Source organism: Oryzias latipes, chromosome 21 (genome assembly GCF_053564925.1).
Source record: "Oryzias latipes strain Hd-rR chromosome 21, Olatipes_Hd-rR_3.1".
Taxonomy (NCBI): Eukaryota; Metazoa; Chordata; class Actinopteri; order Beloniformes; family Adrianichthyidae; genus Oryzias; species Oryzias latipes.
The window spans coordinates 16,290,098-16,310,102 of record NC_136257.1 but is presented as its reverse complement, the minus strand read 5'-3'; the positions used below and the strand labels follow the sequence as shown (position 1 = coordinate 16,310,102).

Here is a 20,005-nt window from a genome sequence, read left to right as displayed (position 1 = left end):
CCAAATCGAGTTCCTGTGACAGAAACAGAGGTGGTGAGTACCCAAGGGAGACCTCAAACAGAGACAACCCTGTTGCCGAAGATGGGTGAGTGTTGTGGGCACTCAATCCACACCAGGTGATTGGATCAGTCAGAAGTGTTCTGAGCTGCCAGGCAACAGAGTGCCCCTTCAAACTCCTGGTTCGCCCTCTCTGCTTGACCATTGGACTGGGGATGGTAACCTAAAGTGAGACTAACAGTGGCTCCCAAGGCAGAGCAAAACGCCTTGCAAACCTGGGAGATACAGTGGTGGACAAAATTGTTGGTACCCCTCAGTTAAAGAAAAAAAGTCCACAATGCTCACTGAAATGACTTGAAACGTTCAAAAGTAACAATAAATAAAAATGTATTGAAAATTAAATAATCAAAATCAGGCATTACTTTTGAGTTGTTGATTAACAGAATTATTTAAAAAAACAAACTAATGAAATAGGGCTGGACAGAAATGATGGTACCTCCATAAAAGACTGAGAACTAATTGCCCAGGGGGTCATGATGAACTCAGGTATGTCCTTTAATTAACATCACAGCTGTTTTCAAACCCATAATCAGTTAGTCAGCTTAGTGTCAGATCGCACCGTTGTTGTTTGAGCCAGAGTGGACTTCATGGGAGATGACCAAGGAGGACACCACTGTTAAAAGAAAATCATAAAAACGCAAGACTGGAGTTGCAAAAATGACGGAAAAGGAAAGAAGGGAAGAAGAGAGAGGGATGTTGGGGGGGTGGGGCATAAAACCATGAAGAGGCATAAAGCAACTAACTGCAGGATGTTTATCATTACGGTAAGGTTCAGATGTAATACAAATCTCAAAGGGCGGGGCCTGTCCACACACACTCAAATGTTATAAACACACCTGCTAGCTACAAAATTGTCCACATGTCAACATGTACACAATACGGATAGTGTTCACACATGTATACTTATGCTTTCAAACCAACTAGTGTGAAATATTTCATTCAATCAATCACGCAAACTATTAGTGTAAAGGTGAGCTAACACCTGTGCTCAATTGAATGTTTATGTTCTTCTAAAATGGATGGTGGAATGTGAAAAGAAGGAGGAAGAGTGCCCAGCCATCCCCACTCCAAGACCCCCGCCGCAGCAGCCGTGGCACCCAGAACCCCCAAAGCCACACCGCAGCAGGCAGAGAAGAACCGCCCCCCGGTCGATCACATCCGCCACCCAGGCCAGGGCCAGCAGGACCGCCGCGGGGTCCCCAGAGCCAGAGAGCAGGGAGGCATGGGGGGAAAGAGAGTGCAGCCCCAACCCAACCAGGAGAGCAGCCCCCCCGCTGCATCAGACGGGCCCAACGCCGGGCCCCACCCGAGAAGGGTGCCCACAGCCCCAGAGGAGCACCTCATCACTACCCAGGAGTTCTGGGAATCCCCCCGCCCCAACCCCAGGTACGAGCCAGGATCCCCCAAGGGAGACCCGCTCCGCGCTCCAGGCAGCCACCCACCCAGCCCACGGTTGGTCCATAAAGGGACAAGGCAGGGGCCAGCCGTCCCTGCCCAGGAGGGGGGCACCCCGGGGATAAGGGGGGCCCACGAGGGGTGTTGTAAACATGGCCCGACCACAGTTGGAAATTTGGCCAGTCCCAGCACCCGGGGGCAAGGACCAGAACCCACCCCACAGGGACACAGACACCCCAGGCTCAGGTGTGATGTGATCCCCGGCTTTTGGCCTTGCCACGGCCGCCGTTGCCAAGGGTCCAGTAACCCCTACCAGGGATGGAGTAGGGGACAGATGGTCCAAGGTCCCACTTTCCATGCAAAATGCGTGTGTGTGTGTGTTTGTGAGGGTGTGTGTGTGCATGTGTGTGTGTTTATGTTGGAATGTATATTTTGAGGGGTGAAGGGTGTGTGTACTAAGGGGGTGCAGTTAAAATTGGCGGGTAGGGCAGTGAGGGAACATCTCCTGATTACTCACAGTGATGTCCCATCACCCTCCCCACCAAGGGGCCCTAAATGTCTGGGGTGCGGTTAAAATTGGCTGGTAGGGTGCTAAGAGGACATCTGCTGCTTACTGCCAGTGATGTCCAAGCACACCCCCTACCAAGGGCCCTACATGTCTAAGGTGCAAATAAAACCGAGAGGGGGGGGGGCATTCCATACGGCAACCATGGGAAGGGGACCACTGCCAAGTAGCTCCTCCCCCCCAAGGTGCATCGCAGGCTAAACCCCCCACCCCCTCACCCTAATATGAGATTATATGAGGAAGGGGGTAAATTGGGGACAGCTGGTAGACTGTCCCCCGATGGTCAAACAGCCGTCCCCCAGCCCCCCCAAGCACAGGGCACAGGTCCCCCCAGCCCAGGGATCCCACCCCCCCGAGGCGCTGACACCCCAGGCCCAGCACCACCCACCCCACGCAGAGAGAGAGGAGCCAGAAAGCTCCGCCCCCAGGAGCAAGTGCAGGCCCCCACCCTCAGGCGCCGGCCCTGGGAGAGCTCTGGTCAGGCCTCGACGGGACCGAGGCAGCCAACCATCCGGTTGCCTCAGCGGAGACCCCGACCCGTCAAACCCCCAAGGTCCCGTTCTGACCCCCACAGGACAGGGCCGACAAGCCCCCCCGACCCCGCAGCCCCAGTGGATGACACCCAGAGCGACCGGGGTTGCCCCGCCCAATCCCAGAGCCAGGGAAGGGTTGATCCCAGCCCCAGCTGTAGATGGGCAGCCCATCCAGCGCCGCTGGACCCCCCCGAGCAGGGCCCCCCGCCATCCCCACCCTCACCCCCCCCAGCACAGGCAAAGAGACCACCCCCCCAGGCCAAGCCAGACCACCACTCAACCCCCACACCCAAGCCCAGAAGACCGCACAGCGCCCCAGCCCGCCCCAGCCCGCCCCACCCAGGCACCGGACCCGACCCCCCAACCAACGGAGTCCCCACCAACCCCTACCGGGCACCGGAGGCCCCGACCCCCACCCCGAACCACATCAGAAAGGCAAGGAGCAATGACGACCAGGCCCCCCACCCTCTAAGTCATGGAGTTAGCAATAGGAGACCAGAGAGACTAAATTCTTCTAAAGATAATTGAACTTTGAGGTGACAATTTTTCCAAGCTGATATGATCAAACAGCAGATTCCTGTGTTGACTTATATTTATATTTTTCTTGTTTTTCCAATTTATTAAAATCATTTGTTTAGCAATACAAACAGTTATGAAAATGATAGATAATAATCCTCCTTCTACATCGATGGCACTCATGTCACCAAGCAGGCAAAGTGACGGTGAAGTCGTGATTGAAACCTTAAGCCAGACTGATAGATTGGCACATACCTGCTACCAGAGAGCCTGGACAGGTGTGCAGAACCACAGTGCATGCATGTAACTGTCGGGTAGATTACTGTCACAGTGCTCACAAATGTCTGAGTTAATGAGACCCATCTTGCACATCCTCTGTCCAGTGTAGTAAATTCTGTGAAGAGTTTTGAAATGGATTAGCTGCAAGTTTGGACTTTTTGTCAGTTTAATGGTGTTTAGACAAAATTCTGACCAGAAGCTTTCATCTGTGCTGATGCTCAAATCTGCATGCCATTTTGTTGTCGGAAGTGAAATATTATCTAAATTGCATAAAAGTTTGTATATTTTGGAGAGAGTCTTATTCATTTAAAATTAATCAGAGAGGCTGTTTAAGTGGCGTTTATATTTATACTTTGGAAACAATCCTGTTTTTTAACTGTTTGGCTAATAAATGGTAGATCTGACAGGTTGATCTTTTCACATAATGCCTGTTCCAAGTCTAACCATGAGTTGGTTTCTGGATTATTTTTTAACCATATTAAGATGTATTGTAATCTATTTGCAAGAAAATATCTGTAGAAGTTAGGTAATTTTAAGCCTCCACAGCATCGTCCTGTATGCTTTTCAGTAATGGGGTGTGGTTTAGCTGCACCAGTTCTGATAGTTTGGGGGTTAAAATAGATACCTAGATATTTGATATTTCCTGATTTGACTGGTATCGTGAGTCTTGCTCCGCATTACTGTTCAGTGGTAATAAAACAGACTTATTCCAATTAATGGAGTAGTCTGATGTGGAGGAGAATTCAGTAATGATTGTTGCTGATTCATTTACAGAATGTAAGTTACTTAAAAACAGTAAATATGTCATCTGCATAGAGACTAATTTTATGATGGCTGTGTTTGGTTTTAATTCCTTTAATGCTCTCATTCTGTCTTATTGCTGCTGCAGCTAGAGGCTCAATAAATATAACAAAAAGAGAAGGGGAGAGTGGGCAACCCTGTCTTGTTCCTCTTCCGAGAAAAAACCTGTTGGAAGTCTGTTTATTAGTTATAACTGATGCACTGGTGTTGTGATATAATATTTTAATCCAATTGATGAATGATTATCCAAACCCAAACTCATGGAGGGCAGCAATCAGGAATTTCCAGTTTACTCTGTCAAAAGCTTTTTCAGCATCCAGCGATAGTATGGTCATTTCCTGGTTTTTAATGGTGGCAAAGTCTATTATATTAACAAGTCTGCGGAGATTGTCATCCGAGTGTCTGGCTTGGATGAATCCAGTTTGATCGAAGTGAATTATGTGAGGAGTGATTTTTTTCTATTCTCTGTGCTAGTGTTTTGCAGATAATCTTTACATCTGCATTGATTAAAGAAACGGGGTGATAGCTTGAAGGGCTTGTGGGATCTTTATCTGGTTTTAGAAGAAGGATTATGTTGGCTGAGTTCATGTTAGGTGGCATTGATTGGCTTTCATTGATAAATATGACAGTTTTATAAAACGTTGGTGCCAGCTGTTCCCAGAATTCTTTATACAACTCAGCAGGAAAGCCGTCTGGCCCTGGTGCTTTGCCATTAGGCATAAGTAACAGAGCTTCATGAAGTTCAGACAACGAGAGCTGAGAGTCTAAATTTGTGATTTGATCATCATTTAACCAGGGTAGGTTTACATTATTAAGAAATGAGTCAATACTTCACTCTGACGGATTGATCTGTGATGTGTACAAGTTTTTATAAAAGTTTTCAAATGCGTTATTAATTTTGACCGGGTCGTGAGTGACATTTCCTGTTTGGTCCATAATATAAGTGATTGTTGATTTTTCTCTATAAATTTTAAGCTGATTAGCTAGAAATTTGCCAGATCTATTCTAGTTTTCAAATCCTTCAAGTCGTAGCCTTTGTATTTGAAATTGTGTTTGTGTATTAATAATGTCATTTAACTGCAGCTTTAAAATTTTCAGATCACCCAGAATGTTTTCCTGTGCAGAAGCAGCATAAGCAGTCTCCAGGGTTTTGATTTTATTTTTCTAATTCTAATAAATTTGCTTTCTCTTTGCGTTTTTTATGAGTTGAGTAAGAAATGATTTTCCCTCCCGTGACTCCTTTTGCTGTTTCCCAAAGAAGACATGGTGAGATATCAGGAGTATTGTTGAATTCTAAGAAGGTTGCCCACTCTTTTTTAAAGAATTCAATAAATTCTTGGTCTTTTAACAGAGACGTATTAAACCTCCAGGTTGTACCTGAGGGTGTGGGGATTTCCCTAGAAATATTTACAGAAACTGGTGCATGGTCACTGATAATGATTGGATGAATGTTGGAACTTTTAATTTCTTTTAAAAGAGATTTACTGACTAATAAATAGTCTAAACGGGAATGTGAATGGTGAACTGGAGAAAAAAAGGTGAACCTTTTAGTGTTTGGGTGACATGAGCGCCAAACGTAGCAGAGATCCAGATCATTCATGTACTGCTTTAGTATACTTGCAGAACGCCATGTACGTTGGTTTACTGCTGTGCTGAGTCTGTCAAGATCAGGATCCAGAATCAGATTGACGTCTCCTCCTATAATGATTGTGGAGTCAGAGTGAACCGAGAGTGAGGTGAAGAATCTGTGAAAGAAGGAAGAGTCGTCAACATTCGGGCCATAGACACTGGTTATGCAAAAGTCCTTATTCTGAATGGATATATCAATAATTACAAATCTGCCTTCTGAGTCAGTAACTGTATCCTTATGAGTAAATGTAACGTTTTTATTAATCAAAACAGCAACTCCTCTTTGTTTGGAGTTGTAAATAGAAGAATACATGACTGGAAATTGTGCGCAGCACAGGAAATGATCTGATTTATTTCCACATATGAATGAGGCCTGTGTCCCATTTGAGAAAATCGGAATCCATGCGCTTTTGTCCTGCTTACACGTTCACCAGTCATATCCGATCTGTTCCACATGAGAGGAAAAAAATCGGAATTGGGTCACTTGAACCATGGAGTGTAAATGGGGCCTAATTGTCATAAGTTGATAAAAAAAAACACTTTTTTCAAAATGGTGGCTTTTCTGTTGATTTTATCTCCATAGCAACCATTTTATGTTTTGGTCGCCTGGGGATGACGAACAGATGGACGTCAGTTTCAGACGGATCGGAAAAAATCAACTTTTTGTTGTCCCTAGCAACAGTGGTTTTATGCTAGCCACGTCCACATTCCTTATATGTCCATATACAGTGTTTTTAATAATGTTCAGTTCCAGCCTTGGACGCATGCATCAAAATTTCACAGTATTCCATTGAAAAAAATTAGAGTTTTAACCACCACTTTGCTAGCTCGCCACGCGCACGCCGTTCAAAACCTACAACTTTTAATTCTTGCTATGGATGCCTGAGAAGTTACGAGAAAATAGCAAAAAATCCCTAGGACGAGTTTTCGTTTGTATATGGTACATTTTGTTCGGCCCCATAGGCGATTTTCGTCCCATTCATTTTTTTGATGGGATCACTGGCCGTGATGTCATCGTCTTCGGGGGGTGACGTTGACTTTGTGGAAAATTCATTTGCAATTAATCCCAGGTGTGTGCACATTTTGGTGACTTTTCGAGCATGCGGCGGGGGTCACATTCTCGCTGAAAGGTGGCGAAGTCGTTCCAACTGCGAAAACAATTTGGTCCTTGCTGTCAGTGACTGCTGCTGCGGGCCATAAAAATACTTTTTAAATATCATGAAGTAACCTTCCAAGGATATCATTACGGTGTTTTTTAGCTAGTCACTGGTTCCACTCAGTCACAAAACAGGTGCTCTTTTAACAGGTTTTCGGTTCGATTTCCTCGAAGCCTCCACACTTTTTCTTTGTATGTCCACCATGCCATTTCAAGGTGTTGTGTGTAAGCACCACTGTGTGAATCTACATATGTCTTACTGTGATTGACAGTGTAGTGTTTGTATCCAAGTGCAGGGAGCACACACTAAGATCGCCATTCATCTATAATGGTAGTGGATCCATGTTGTGCAATTACTGGCAAAATTTCTGTGCAACTTCTTTTTTTCTATAAGTTGCAGAACTGGCTTTCCACTTCTCTGGCCAAAAACTCCCAGCATGCCAAAAACCCATTTTTCCTCTTCAATACTCCTGCCAGTCTTCCTCTTCTATACTGTTTAAATGAATGAATGAAGGAAAAAAATAATTTCAATACAGTTTATACAAGTGCCTGGCTCATGAAAAAATTTTGAAATGTAAAAAAGAACATAACTAACTGTTCAGGAAAAAATATAGAGATATTCAGTATTTGTACAGATTTACTCAATAAGGAATTGATAGTAACAATTTCTATTACTCACTTATTATTAAAACATTAAGATTTTTACACTGCGCAACTTTTATACAGTCAGTGGGAAATCGTAACCATTCAATGTCCAAAAACAGTTCTTAGAAAATGAAAGAGGCAACAAACTGAGGGTGTGATGGCAGCATACCCTGCCACACCCACAAACAACATGGTGGTTACCTCCCCTCAGCATTGCACACTTTCTTTTTAATTTTATTATTTCAGATTCTTTATTCTTGAATAAATGCACACATTTCTTTGAGTTAAAATATACATTCATTATCTATTTTCAATAATTTCTAACACATGTACATTTGTTTAGTTTACTTTATTTTGGTTTGTTTAATTAATGTCACCTGGGTTTTTTTGAGTTGCCAGTGCTGAGGGTGCTACTGGTCTCTACGGGTGTGGCTGAGGTTCTGCTCCTGGAGCTGTGCTGTGAGGACTGGCAAAGGAGGAGCTCAAGTCTTCACAGCCTTTAAATACTCCAGTCAGACAATTAGGAAGGCACCATCTACAGAAGCCTCCAGGGGAGAAATCAATGGACTTATTTAATGTTTATTTGCTTTGCTTCTGTTGGTCATCATTTATTTTGTTCCACTTTTGATGATTTTCTCTTCCACTAAGAGACCAAGTTTTGTGTTTAGTCTTGTCTTTTGTAGTCTTTGTTAAATGTTTTTGTAGTCATGTTAGTCCCCCCCCCCCCCCCCCCCATGTTTCTCAAGTGGTCTGATCAGCCACTATATATGTTCCCCTGTTGTGTCTTTGGTTAGGTCAGTTTGTTTCTGTTACTTGGTCTGTTCAGTTGGTTAAGTTAAAGTTATTGCCTGAGTTAATTATGTTTCTGTTGACCTCTTTTACGGGCCCAGTTTGTTCATCTTTTTACATTTTTTGAGAAAATTAAAATTTTCATTTTTGAGAAACTTCTGTTGTCCTCTTTGACCGCTCGATCCCTCACAGAGGGGATGTAGGAATTTCAAGATCAAACTGATAACAACCACAAAGAAAAGTTTCTGTGTCTGTGTGTGGCACTAAACTTGAAACGGGTTAAGTAATGAGCTCAAACAATGTTCAAATATCCAAATATTCAAGAAAAGGTATAAAGAAAGTCTGATTTTATAATATGAATATAAGAGGAGTTAAGGATCAACAGGTGTTTGAATGATTCCAAATACATGTGTGCACTTGATTGTGGTGAAATAATCAAAGATCTTTAATTAAAACCAATGAGTATTACATTGTGTAATGTACAATAATGATTACTAAAATGTTTGAATTACAATCAATAAGATATTGATTTTCTTTACTTGATTTGCAATGTGTAGCAATAATTACTGGTTTATTGTGATAATGTGGTCTAATAATAATCAATGATTATTACATAATGGTTACCGTTACTGTTTACTGAAATCATGAATGAATGTTTTCTGAAGATAATCAATCATTACTAGGCACTGGATTTTGTTACTTTAAAAGAATCTATCGGATCAGAACTGGATTACAAAAACTGTAAAACTGTAAAATGAATTAACTTAGTAGGGGTGGGATTATATAAATTCGCTTCTTCCCACTCCTTTTCAAGCAATAAATTAAGCTCTACTTCTGTAATGAGTTTGATAAATGTGTGTAAATTCTTTATTACTTTGACTACAATGCTTAAAATAAATAAATAAATCAAATTAAATCAAATTAAATTAAATAATGTTCTGTGATCCATGGAATATGATCAGGGAATATAATGACATGGCTCAACTTGATCCACATTTAATATTTTTGAAAAACTTGGCCTAAACATGAGTTACAACTCAAGCATTTTTGTTGGGGTATGCTCAAGTTGCGCATTTAGATTACTAAACAATACAGTAAGTTAACAAGTGTGACTGACACACACTCACATACACACACTTAATTACACACTAAATTCGTCATTGTCTTTACCCTTATTTATGTCTGAAGTGACTCTCATCAATGACAACACATTCATGTTGTCCACCAATGATTTGTTCATTTTTTTAAATCTCATTCGTTCCACAGCCGTTGTGCAGACTGGCTGAACTTTCTTCAATGTCACCCTCTATCATGTCTATCTGTTGTAAATGCAAACCTTGGGAAAACCTAAGGACGGACAAAAAATTTTTTTTCAACTCATGCAGTGGGTAAAGAAACATAAATGATAAAATGGTAATAAATCAAGCTACAATAAATCGATACATTTATTGTAGAAAAAAAATAAACTACGACATTTTTACTTTCAATGGCCCCCGGAGGGCTCCACACTGGTGAAATTTTATTATATTTTTGGTCCTCATTTCATTAGGGTTTTCAGTCTTACTTTTTATTACATTGAAGATTAGTCATGTGCTGAAGTGTGTGCTTTAATGTTCTGTGAACTTTGAAGAAGCTTCCTGGAGTTGCATATGTGAGAAGGTTTTGACTTCAGCTGTAAGCTCATCCCCCTTCAGGGGAAACAGAGCTTTTGATATTCAGAGGCCATTTGGTTGTAGGTCTGACATGGGCCATAAATTAACTACTCTGGGGCTGATTCAATGTAAGGGAACCCTTCCTGGCGTCCGTTCACGTGTGAAGAACAAAGCTCTAGGATCGACTACCTGCTGGGGAGTTCCTGCCACCTGTGGTGGACCCATGGGGATTCTGTACTGTGTCCATCTGTGAAATTGCTCCCCAGAGACCAGATGCTGTGATTCCAAGTATGGGCTGAAGGAGGCGGAGATTCAGCAGCCATCATGCTTCAGGAGGAGGGACTCTGACCACATGTTTAAAAGGGCCATGCTTTGGAAAAAGCTTTGTCCCCAGACAAGCTGCATGTAAATTCGGATTGTAATTTCTTAAGTATTGCAGGCCTTGAATTTGGGCACCCAGATCGATCTGTTTTATTTTGTTTAGAGCTCTTTGTTAGGGACAATAAAAAACTCTTAATTTTATTCCGTTCGCTTTTTCCGGTCATTCTCCCGACTTAAGAACACGCATGGAAGAAATCTCAAAGCGACTGATTTCTTCTTTCCTTCAACACTAAGCCACATCAAGGTGGAATTCAGGACCAAAACCATGTGAATCATCGAGAAGCAAATCAGATTAAAACCCAGTCTGAACTAGTAAATTTCAACAAATGTAGCTCTAACCAGTGATGTAATCAGTATTGTGATGCTTATTTTATTATTTTACATAGCATAGGTTTAGGCAAGTCTCAGTTCAGCCAAATAAATTCTTGGTAAATGTGTCCAAATTTCAAAAGTAATCTACTGTCAAAGCAGAAGTAAAACAGTTAGATGTCTGTCAGAGAATTTAAGGCTTTATTTTTACCACTAAGGGGTGCTAAGATGTTAAACAGAGATGCATATGATGTCATCACGTTGAGCATCTCTGGACATACGATTTTCTTTTTTCCCCTCCAGTTTTTGTAATTTTATGTTGGCGGTTATACGGACTTCAGAAGTAAGTGTTCCATGAATTAAATATGCCACGGTGGCTTAAAATAACCATTGCATCTGTCACTTTTTCCTTTTAACGCCAGTGAAGCTGTACAGCTTAAACAAAATAATTGTTTAAATGGCTATAGATTACAACAGCCAGTTATGTCTGTCAACTGGAAGACATATCTGGCCACCAGGAAAATTACAAGTATATAGCCACTAGTTGTAGGTGTACCAACTTGAGATTGGTGTAGATGCAGAGTAGAGAGTCACATACCTGAAAATGAACTGCATCCAGTCTAAAGTAATATTTTAGAACGCTGGAGAAAAGACTTTACACTTTTTCTTCCTCTAAGGACGGTTCGCGGACATGTCTTGCAGGATACAAAAATATAAACAAAAAATTGTTTTTTATAATAATCACATTTTTGTTAATTTGTAATAACTATAGCTCTCATTGATTGCAGTTCAAGTGTTACCTTCAGCGTGAGGCTTCGGACCATAGTCGGAAACCGCTGTTATGATCTCCAGTCCGGTCGGGACTTTAATGGTAACAGATTTAGCGGGACACCGTTGCTTTAGAACAGGCCGTTTAGCCGTTTATTTCTTTGGTCAGATCAACTCTTACAGCACAACGTCTCCGAACTCCTTCTCATTCAAACTGAAAACATGCAGCCAAACAGCCCCTCCCCTTTTGCTCTCCCGCGCGTCTTCCCCTCTCGTGCGCCTGCGCCCCAAGGCGACGCCCCCTTCCGTCGCTGCGTCATCTCCCTGACAACCGCAGTCACACCAAAGAAACATAGCAACGGGTGGGGACAAGCTAAGCTGCTAACACAAGAAACACTCTAACTTACCAAATGAAATGATTGTTGGTCTTCCATGTCTTCAATTTCATTCTCCTTGAACAAATGCTGCGTTTCATTTTCTTTTGGATTTGCTCTCAAAATTAGCTTCTGTAATTTTTTTACCAATGTCATTTTTTTCCGTTAAAAACGTTGCAACTGATTTAAATATTTCTGCTTCTGCCTCCAAAATGCCCGCGCTGGCCTTTCAAATCAATGTCAACGTATCACCACTACCGTAGGAGCACTAGGAAATGTGCAGAGAAATTAAACTTTACTACTGTACAAAAGGAAAACGCTTGGTGTTAAGATTTCCCACCTATTCCTGAACTCACCACCACTGGCCATGCCTGCAGCTGCTGCACAGATGAGACATGAGCTGAGCATTTGGGTTGTGTGTGCGTGATTAACATGTAAGTGTACAGTTATTAAGCACTCAAGTTATGTTTCTGTTCATTATGAGTGTATTTTGATTATTTACCTCAAGTTTTAGTGTCTGTTTAACCACAAATATGCTTAAATAGCTGCTAGCTTGCGCGGCGGAGCTAATGCTAACACCTCAGCTGAGACAGTTTGTTTTATTGCTGCAGATATATATAAATACAGTGTGTGATGCTGTTATAAATGACTTAATACCCAATATTAGTTCCTTAACTGACAATTTCTGTTCATGTGATCATTCTGAAGCTATTTTGGGTTAAATAAGAGTTATATACATCCTGTATTTTCTTTCTGATGATGTCAGTTATTCTCATCAGTTCATATTATTGTGTTTCTGTTCATAGAAACCACACGCAACTACAAATAAATCCAATCCCTTCAAAGGAAGGTGAAAAAGTCAATCCCTGGACTCTGTTATTTTAATTCTCTCTCACCTGAACATCATATGTGTCCTGACCCGACCTACTGGAGTGATTGCTACCACCTTAGATCCCAGCAGTCTTCTACACAACTACCTTGTTGGTAGTTCACGTTAGTATAGTGCGCTAGTGCAATTTTAAGATTTCTATGGTTTGTTCCTGTTGAACTCTGATAGATATTTTTTTTTAAATTAAACTTTATTGAACCCTCATAGTAATAGGTTTAGGGGCTGTCATCTGGACATAGCTTTTAAAGTTAGAAGACTTTCCAACTCTTATCCAAAATACTTCAATTATGAAATAGGTGGTAAAAGAGCTGGTTTATATGTGCTCATGGGGGAGGAGTCAGACCTGAAACTGGATGTTATTGTCAACTTAGCCAACATGGTTTCGGATCGTTAATAGTCCTTTGTCCTCAGCTGGGGGTTGGGGAGCCAGTGACTCCCTCTGCAAACTGGTTATCTCTTTCAGCTGTTAACGACCCAGGTGGAACTGGTTCTTCCATCCATCTACACTGCCGTAGATGGATGGAAGAATAAACCTGAGACCACCATTCTTATACCTCATCTTTATATCTCAGGCCTGTCTGAAAAACTAAAAAGGATTTTAAGACAACATAACATCCCAGTTTATCTCAAACCAGTTAATACTCAGACAAAAACTGGTTCATCCAAAGGACAAAATTCCTAGCTACATACAGAGAGATGGCGTCAAGCAGTCAAGCAGTTCCTAGCTTTAGCTTATGTGCTGAAAGACAAGTGAAAGGAGCGCTTCACAGAAACCTTAAAGTGACAGACAGCAGTACCCACAAGCAGATTCATTATGTCATTAAATGTGGTTTATAAAACATTCAATCCATTTTCTCTAAGTCCCTCTTAGTCAATGAATTAATTAATGATAACAAACTTATTCTTCTAGCCTTAACAGTAACTTGGCTCCAATAGGATGACTATGTAAGACTGAATATAGCCCCCCCCCCCCCCCCCCCCCCCCCTACTTATGCTAACTATCAGAAATCCAGGATTTCCGGGAAAGGAGGTGGTTTGGCAGTAATATCACAGTCTATCTTACTTTTCAGCCCTAAAGTAAAGCATGTTTATAACTCATTTGAAAGCATCATTGACTATAATTCATCCAAACAGGAAGACTCTAATTTCTGATCACTTTCTGATTACCTTCCAGTTTACATTAGAACATGCTACTGCCCCAGTGAACAAGAAACAGCTTAGAAGAACCTTATCTGATCGTTCTGTGTCTGAGTTTAATCTCACAGTTCAACCAGTACTTAGTGACATTCTGAGCAAATACTCTGAGACCAGCTCCATCAGTCCCAGTACAAATGACCAATTTGTTAATGATGCCTTACAAGCCCTTAAGAATACAATGTGGTCCCCCCCATGAAACCTAAATTCATTAGACAAAACCAAGTAGCACAGTGGTTTAACGCTGAAACACATTCTCTTAAACAATTAACCTGTAAATTGGAAAGAGAATGGCGCAGCTCCGGTTCAGAGCAGTCTCTGAATACCTGGAAACATAGCCTATTTAATTATAAAAAAGCTCTGCATAGAGCTAGAACCAAGTACTATTCAACCTTAATATCAGAGAATGGAAATAATCCAAGATTTCTTTTTAGTACTATTGCTAGATTAACTTGCAGTCAGAGCTCAGTAAAACCACATATTCCTGTTTCTCTCAGCTCTGATGATTTTCTTACATTTTTCAATAGTAAAATCTCAAATATTAGACGTAAGTTGAAATTAGTTATTCCTACTATCAGCCCAGAGCAGGCTGAAGCGGTAGAAGTGAAGGCACTCATTGAAACCTCTGTAATATTAGACTTCTTCACTGCTCTGGATCAAGCGGAAATAACATAAGCTATTACGTCCTTCAAATCCTCAACTTGTCTGTTAGACCAAATTCCCACTAGAGTTTTTAAAGAAACCTTCCCCCTCATTAATGATTCCATATTAACTATAATAAATACCTCTCTAAAAAAGGTTATTTGCCGCAGTATTTTAAATATGCAGTTGTTAATTCTCTTCTGAAAAAGCCCAGTTTAGATCCTAGCAATCTGGCCAGCAATAGACCAATATCAAAACTCCCCTTGTAGTTGTAGTTAAGCAGCTATACCGCCACCTACAGGACAATAGCCACTTTGAAGACTTTCAGTCGGGGTTTAGACCTCACCACAGTACAGAAACTGCTGATGATACGCAGTTGTATTTATCCATTAAACCTGACCAGAATGACAATATAGAGAAACTGAATGCCTGCATCAAAGACATGAAGACCTGGATGATAATTAATTACCTCCTCCTGAACCAAGAAAAAACTGAGGTCATTATACTAGGTCCCAAAAACCTCAGAGAGGATCTGTCTGATCCGATAGTCTCCCTGGATGGCGTAATTATACCCCCCAATTCCACAGTTAGAAACCTTGATGTTTTATTTGACCAGGATTTATCATTTAAGGCTCACATATCTCAGGCGTGTAGAACGGTCTTTTTTCACCTGGGAATATTGCTAAGATCAGAAATATACTTTCGAAGAGTGATACAGAAAAACTCATCCATGCATTTGTTCCGTCTAAAATGGATTACTGTAACTCTTTGTTAGCAATGTGTCTTAAGAGTTCCTTATGAAGTCTCCAGCTTATTCAGAATGCATCAGCAAGATTGTTAGCAGGAACTAGCAGAAGAGAACACATCACTCCTGTGTTAGTTTCACTTCACTGGCTCCCGCATGACTGTGCAGCTAGACACGTGTGCATTGTAGACTCTCAAGTTGAGGCCTGGACATCTGTTAACCTTTGTTTTAGAAAACTCTGTCAGGGAATAAAACTTTGTTAATCTTTACTCTTCTGAATCCTGTCCAAGGAGCAGGGTCCGCTGTTTGCTCAGCTGTGGTTAGAATGCCATGCTCCAAGTAGATGTATCTACTTGTCACCTGTCTGTCATAGCTCATCACTTTTAGACACATCATGCATGTAAAGCACAATCACCATGTTTAAGACAGGATTGATTTTTGTCATGTTTCTCACCTTCTCTTCCTGGTGCCTAAAGAACAAAATGGTGGCCAAGGCCTTTACTTCCTGTTTAGTACTTGGGCACAGGAAGTGCAAAGAATTTGGATTTCTTTCGTTTAATTGATTTCTTTCGTTAATCGATTCAGGTTCTGACTGCAACTTCATTGATCACAGACTGGCTTCTAGACTGAAAATCAAATTTTACATTTTTTTTAGTTTTTTTGTATTTTTTTGTCACAGTTCAGGAACACTTTCAGTCCTAGAATTTTTTTTCAGACAAACATTTTTTAACTTCTTCAGACCCAAGCTCCTGTTTGATATATTCTTTTTTAATTTCGTGATCACAGGCCCCAGGTAAACAGAATTAAATACAGTGAAAATAAACCCCACATTATGTTCTCGTATGTGGACACCAGGTCTAAAGAGGAATATTTAAAATTTTACATGGGAATTTTGAACATTGATAAGTCTGAGACAGAAGAACATCATATTTTTCAAATTATGTTTAAAAGAACCAGAGAAAAGTAAAATGGAGAATATGTGTTTCTATCCCCTCTTTGCTGCGTTTCCTGTCAGTGCCCCACAACAATTTGAAATCATAAATCTCCATGACTTTCGGAACATTATCTGTTGAACAAAATCCTGCTGTCTAAAGATTAAATAAGAGAGTGTGATGCTGTAGTATCGCGAGACCCAGCGAGACGAGTGTGGTGAGTCGACTTGGCGGCGCGTAAGCATTTGAACAAACATTTTCGATCTTGTTTCATTTTTCCGCCATATTAAAATATTTCCTGCTAACTAACACAACCTGTTAAGAGTATTAAGCTTCTGTCAGCCTGGAGGACCTGGAGAATTTCATTGACGAGTGTTTTAATACCTGCAACATGGTGAAGCCCAGAACCGCCACCACCACCCCCTCCGCCAAGCGTGAACGGCCTGAGGACTCTCCCGGGGCTGTGTCCTCTCCGGGCAGCGGAATGAGCGATATCCTGGATTCGATTGACAAAAAGCTCTCCAGCTTTGATGGCCGCCTCAATTTGCTGGAGATCCTCCATAGAGAATTTCAAGGTCTGCGGGAGTCTCTGGAATTCAGCCAGCAGCAGGTGCGGGAGCTCGCAGCGGAGAACCAGGCCCTCAGAGAGACCGTGAAGACCCTGGGCAATGACACCGCCCGTCTCTCCGAGGAGAACCGATCCATAAAGGAAACCCTCCTGGATCTTCAGTCGAGGAGCATGAGGGACAATCTAGTGGTCGCGGGGGTTCCAGAGGAGGCAGGAGAAGACCCCGAGGCCACCGTTAGATCCTTTTTACAGGTCCACCTGAAGCTCCCCAAGGAGGAGGTGCAGAAGATCTCCTTCCACAGGGTTCACCGCCTCGGAGGAAGAAGGTCCGACCACCAGCGCCCGCGTCCTATTGTGGCTAAATTCGAACATTTCAAACAGAAGGAGTTGGTGAAGGGCCGCGGACGGGAACTGAGAGGCACGCATTACAGCGTTAATGACCAGTTCCCGGCAGAAATCCTCCGTAGAAGGAAGATCCTGTTCCCGCTGAGGAGGAAGCATCTTGCTGCTGGTTCGAGAGCGATTGTGGCCGTTGACAAACTTTACGTGGACGGCCGGCTGTTCCGGGACCCGGAGATCACCCCCTGGCTGTGCTGAAGGCTTTCAGATCCGCGCTGAGAACATCTGCGCTGCCCAGAAGAAACCCGCTAAATTTACCTCAATGAATGGAAAACAGGATCATCAATAATCCACACCTCGATCTCAGGAAAACAGTCTTTTTTTTTTTTTCGTCACCTCAGTCCCACTGATGTTTCTATTGTTGTTTTGTTGTTGTTTTCGTTTTCCATTCTATCTCTTTTTTTCTTTCCTTTACTCTCCCCCCCCCCCTCTCCCCCCTCATTGTATGTAAATCACCTGGAAGCAACTCATCCTCGGTAAGTATTTATTTATGCACGGAACGGGCGCGCGCACACACAAGCGCACACAGGGGCGTGCACATGCGATCCCGCACACACACGCCGACATACTGCAATCACCTCACACAGGCTCTCATAGGACGCACGCGACACGCAGCTCACATAGCCAGAAAACGTTCACGCGCACAGCGCTTCTCAATACGGGCACGCGCACACGGACTGGTACACAAGCACTACTTAACTCTACACCTTTTCAGTCAGAGCAGTTATGAACAGTCTTAACATCGTTAGCTGGAATGTGCGTGGACTTGGCTCTGAGCCAAAGAGACTGAAAGTGTTAAATCACCTGGATGGTCTAAAAGCAGATATAGCTCTACTGCAGGAGACCCATTTATCAAATTCTTTGGATCACCTTATGTGCAACTTACAATTTCCAGTTATATACTCTGCCAGTTACAACTCCAAACAACGAGGAGTTGCTGTTTTAATTAATAAAAATCTTAATTTTACTCATAAGGATACAGTTACTGACCCAGAAGGCAGATTTGTAATCATTAATATATCCATTCAGAATAAGGACTATTGTATAGTGAGTGTTTATGGTCCTAATGTTGACGACTCTTCCTTCTTTCACAGATTCTTCACCTCACTCTCAATCCACTCTGACTCCACAATCATTATAGGAGGAGACTTCAACCTTGTTTTGGACCCTGAACTTGACAGACTCAGCACAGCAGCAAATCAGCGTACATGGCGATCTGCAAGTATTCTCAAGCAGTACATGAATGATCTGGGTCTCTGCGACGCGTGGCGCTCATGTCACCCAAACACTAAAGGGTTCACCTTTTTTTCTCCAGTTCACTATTCACACTCCCGTTTAGACTATTTATTAATCAGTAACTCTCTTTTAAAAAATATTCAAAGCTCCAATATCCATCCAATTATTATCAGTGATCATGCACCAGTCTCTGTAAACATTTCTAGGGAAAAATCCACACCCTCTGGTACAACCTGGAGGTTTAATACGTCTCTGTTAAAGGACCAGGAATTTCTTGAATTCTTTAAAAAAGAGTGGGCAACCTTCTTAGACTTCAACAATACTCCAGACATCCCACCGTGCGTTCTTTGGGAAGCAGCAAAGGCAGTCATGAGAGGGAAAATCATTTCTTATTCAACGCACAAAAAACGCAAAGAGAAAGCAGATTTATTAGAATTAGAAAATAAAATCAAAACCCTGGAGACTGCTTATGCTGCTTCTGCACAGGAACACATTCTGAGAGATCTGAAAAATTTAAAGCTGCAGTTAAATGACATCATTAATAAACAAACACAATTTCAAATACAAAGGCTACGACTTGAAAGATTTGAAAACTCTAATAAATCTGGCAAATTTCTGGCTAATCAGCTTAAAATTAACAGAGAAAAATCATCAATCACCTCTATTATGGACCAAACAGGAAATGTCACCCATGACCCGGTCAAAATTAATAACGCATTTGAAAACTTTTATAAAAACCTGTACACACCGCAGATCAATCCGTCAGAGCAAAGTATTGACTCATTTCTTAATAATGTAAACCTACCCAGGCTAAATGAGGATCAAATCACAAACTTAGATTCTCCGCTCTCGCCGTCTGAACTTCATGAAGCTCTGTTACTTATGCCCAATGGTAAAGCACCAGGGCCTGACGGCTTTCCTGCTGAGCTTTATAAAGAATTCTGGGAACAACTGGCACCAACATTTTATAAAACTGTCACATCTATTAATGAGAGCCAATCAATGCCACCTAACATGAACTCAGCCAACATAATTCTTCTTCTAAAACCAGACAAAGATCCCACTAGTCCTTCAAGCTATCGCCCTATTTCTCTAATCAATGCAGATGTAAAAATTATCTGCAAAGCACTAGCACAGAGAATAGAAAAAATCACTCCTCACATAATTCACTTCGACCAGACTGGATTCATCAAAGGCAGACACTCGGATGATAATGTCCGTAGACTAGTTAATATAATAGACTTTGCCACCATTAAAAACCAGGAAATGACGGTACTATCGCTGGATGCTGAAAAAGCCTTTGACAGAGTTAATTGGAAGTTCCTTATTGCTGCCCTCCAGAAGTTTGGTTTTGGAGAAGCATTCATCAATTGGATCAAAATATTATATCACAACCCCAATGCATCAGTTAGAACTAATAAACAGACTTCAAACAGGTTTTTTCTTGGAAGAGGAACCAGACAGGGCTGCCCACTCTCTCCTTCTCTTTTTGCTATATTCATTGAGCCTTTAGCTGCAGCAATAAGACAGAATGAGAGCATTATAGGAATA

At 41.9% G+C, this 20,005-nt stretch overlaps 1 protein-coding gene across 1 annotated transcript in view; it reads right to left on the bottom strand.

The window, feature by feature from the left end:
• Positions 1–15,825, bottom strand: part of LOC101162254 (transmembrane protein 237A) — a 42,463-nt gene extending 26,638 nt beyond the window's left edge. The window contains exon 1 of the mRNA XM_078939643.1: positions 15,774–15,825. The gene's annotated coding sequence lies outside the window, so the exon portion shown is untranslated. The remainder of the gene's footprint in view (positions 1–15,773) is intronic.
• Positions 15,826–20,005: the final 4,180 nt, after the last annotated feature.